Genomic DNA, 4124 nt, shown 5'->3' on the forward strand with positions numbered 1-4124 from the left:
AGAAGCTGCCTAGGTGGTGGAGAGCAGGAAATACTTGGCAAATGGTGCTAACAACTACCAGATTTCATTTCCTTGATTCTGAGCTTTTGTGATTGAAATAATAAAGTACAATTTTGTTTATAAGCTTTCCTACATTTATAAAATATACTTTTCCTCATAACAGCCCTTTATAAGAAAGATGCATAGTGAAATTAAATACTTAAATAAGGTCAATAGAAAAGTCAGAGGTGGAAATAGAAAAATAATTCAAATCTCTATACCACTGGTACTATTTTTAATTTTAATTTTATTTTAAAAATTTTAAATGTTTATTTATTTTTGAGAGAGAGAGAAAGAGTGTGAGCAGGGAAGGGGCAGAGAGGGAGGGAGACCCAGAATCCAAAGCAGGCTCCAGGCTCTGAGCTGTTACCACAGAGCCGGACGTGGGGCTCAAACTCACGAAACACAAGATCATGACCTGAGCCAAAGTTGGACGCTTAACTGACTGAGTCACCCAGGCACCCCTCGATACAACTGGTACTAGATGAAGCTTACTTATTCCATATCTGTAGAGATAAATTACACATGGGGAAAAAAAAGCAACAGTTATATTTTATTCCAAAATAAAATCATTGCTGCAAGTTTTAATTGGGTCCAAAGACAAAACTTAAAAATTCTTTATGTCAGTGTTTTGGATATCATTCTGGTGATACAGAGAAGGGACATCTGGGCTAGCAATTCTGGATTGAACAGGCTGCACTGTGGAAAAATACATCCCAGTACTCCTGGCCCCTTTTAGGCATGAGGCCAAAAGTAGCATACAGATACTTACCTGAAAAATTGCTGATTCTGAAGTAGGAGAAGAATAGTGTTTTCCCTTTACTGTCCTAGGTTCTCTGGCTGGGGACCTAAAAATTAAACTGGCAAAAGATAAATTACAAGGAAAAAAAAGTTGTTTTGTTTTGTTTTTCTGATTGAGGTGGTTTTAATTCCTTAGCAACTCTAGCAAATCAAAACTTAAGTCTGTACTGCCTGAAGGTTAAGAAATAAAAACCTAAGGACAACCAATCACAAACAGCAAATTAAACTCCCCCAAGTAAAGTAGTTGCTTAAGCTAGAGCCAAATAATTTTCTTGCTTTGCTTTCCTCTCTTATCTATGAAATCTTGTCTCTAGCTCCTATTGTTGGAGCACTCCTAACCACTTCTTGTCCAGAGCTCCACAATTCCAATTGATTTGCTCAAATAAACTCTAAAAATGCTTAATATGTATCAGTTTACCTTTTAACAGTTCCATGTTGGTGGTTCATTAGCCCAAATCTCAAAAGGCTTACTCAAGACTCATCCGTCCTCACTTGATATTTTATAAGCCCCCTTGCCACCCATTTACCCAAAGCCTCATGACCCATCTTGGGTCTAATTTCCTGATAGTTGCTACTATCAACCAGTTCACTTCTTTGAAATATAAAGTGAAATACAAAGGAACTCAACTTGATTCTTTTGGACATTATGAAATGATCCCTCATGCCGAGTACATGTACATTTGTACTACATTTAGCTATGCTTCGGAGATTCAAACAGCAGAAGTTTATAATTCAAAGGAACTACTGGCTTTATTTGTTATCAATTGTGGTAAGATATGGAATGGTATGGTTTTCAAATGTAATTCCAAGGACTGCAATAACATCAAACATATGCATATTCTTCAGGGCAGCCTAACTGATCTTGTTTATCACATGACTGTGGATTATAGAGTATTACAGTAAAAAGGATATAGCAAAGTCATGATGTTCTCAAATGCTGGGCATGCAGTCTGCAAGAGCTTAAAAAGAAGGTCAAAAAGCCAAGCAAATTCAAAACGTGTTAGACTTCCAAACTTAAAATTTCCCAAGTTGACAGTTCTTGTTGTTGCCCAAAATGTTCACATTTGTGAGTGTGAAGTCTTTCATTATCTGGTCCAAATGTTTGAGATATTGCAATACATGATACTACATTTATTGCTGAACAGTCAAAAATAACTTCATTGTATTTAAACCTCGGCCACCCCTGGGGCACCTGGGTGGCTCAGTCAGTTTAGCGGTGGACTTCGGCTCAGGTCATGATCTCACCGTTCTTGAGTTTGAGCCTTGCATTGGCTCACTGTTTTCAGCGCAGAGCCCGCTTTGGATCCTCTGTCCCCCTCTCTCTGCCCCTCCCCTTCCTGCCTCTCGCGCATCCACGCACACACTCTCTCTCTCTCTCTCAAAAATAAACATTAAAAAAAATTAAACCTCAGCTACCAAAATGCTCCATCGTCATAAAAGGCCATCATCAAAAGACATGCACTAGAATGTACATAGTAGTGCTATCTGTAATAGCTCCAAACTGGAAACTACCCTAACATCTGTCAAAAGAATGAATTCATCAATTGTGGTATATTCACAGAATGGCATAAAATGAATAATCTACAACTATATGCAATAATATGGAAGAATCTCATAAAGTTTAATAAAGAAGCCAAACACAAGAGAATGCAAACTTTATGATTTTATATGTCAAGCACAAAGACAGGCAAAACTAAGTCTATGTTGTTGGCAGGATAGACAATGACTGGAAGGCAGTATGATAGGGTCCCTGCATGTTAATACTGTTCTCTTCTTTTATCTTTGTTGGATAGCATACCAAGTTGTGTTCAGATTGTGAAAATTCATAGAATTGTATACACAGCTTGGAGTGTGTGTACTTTCTGTTAAAAAGTTAACAAAAGAAAGAAAATTCCAGGAAGCCCATGAAAAGTGAATTTCGGCCCAACATAATAATCCTCAATGTCATTACTAGAATTTGTGGGCCACCAGTGAATCACTCTGTAAACAGAGTATTCAATGAACTGGATTCAGAACAATTGCCCAGGAGCAGGATACCTGATATGTCAAAACAAGCTAATAGTTTACCTTTGAATTCTCCGATCTCTCTGCTTTTCTCTACCTTCAGTGATATCACCATAGTGTAAGCCAGATGAATCTCATCTGAGACGGTCTCCTAAACAGTTTCCCCAATAGCCTATTCTGCTTGTTCTCTACATATTAAGGAAAGTGATGTAAAGTCTAAACTAGATCCTTTTACTTCCTGCTTAAAAGGCCTCAATAGAATCCCAGTAAATTGAAAATGTAATGACAACTCTAAGGTGCATGGTCTGGCCTGTGGCTATATCACCCAACTCATGTCATGCTGCTCTCCCCCTCCCTCTTCCTAGAGCCACACTGGCCTTCTTTCTGTTCTTCCAAAACCTCAAAATGTAGGACCTCACATCTTTGTGCTGCTCTCTTCTCTGCCCAGAACAATCATCACTTTTCAGATTCCTTGGTTGATTGATTTCCTTCTCACCCTTCAAGTCTCTGTTTAGATGGCTTCTTATAAAGTTCTCCTATAACAACCCTATCTAATATCAACCTCGTATTTATTCTCTATACCCACAGTTTGTCTATTTCCGTCCTTGACGTGATTATTGTTTTATTTGCTTGTTTACCTGTTGTTGTTGTTGTTGTTTTTCCTTTTCCTCATTAGACTGTAAATTCTGTGAAGGCAGAAATCACGTCTATTTGTGTCAGGATTGTAGCGCCAATGCCTAGCACAGTGCTTGGCAAACAAAAGGTCCTCCATAAACATGGAAATACTTGTCAAATGAATGAATCGACATTCCCAAGGGATCACAAGACGCCTGTTCAGTCATGAAGAACATTGCTCTGTGAGTTTTCCAAAGAATAGCAGTATAACCAGATGCCTTTCAAGCCTCCTTGCCCAGAAAAACTGTTGGCATTCGTTCTCGGTTTCCAGTTGTCACAACTACCGCTGCCTTGCCACAAGAGACACGCACCCCTCCTCGACCAGCTGACGGACTTACCCCATCTCCGGATCCCACCCAACGCCCAGGCGCCCCCTCATTGGCCCGAGTGTCAAGGCCTTCGGGAGGGCGGGATGTCATTGCGAGCCCTACTGGCCCAAGTCGACGTCGCTCAACCGAGCGCTGCTAAAAGTCAGCCAAACCAAATTGTAGTTGCGGAGAGGCTCGTTCCCATTGGAATCTATGATTGGTTGAAATCAAGGGCCGTGGCCGGCGAACCGCCTCTCCGAACGCGGATTGGCCAGAGCTTGCCGTCAGTCACGAGAA

This window comes from Prionailurus bengalensis, chromosome B1 (assembly GCF_016509475.1).
Source record: "Prionailurus bengalensis isolate Pbe53 chromosome B1, Fcat_Pben_1.1_paternal_pri, whole genome shotgun sequence".
Classification (NCBI taxonomy): Eukaryota; Metazoa; Chordata; class Mammalia; order Carnivora; family Felidae; genus Prionailurus; species Prionailurus bengalensis.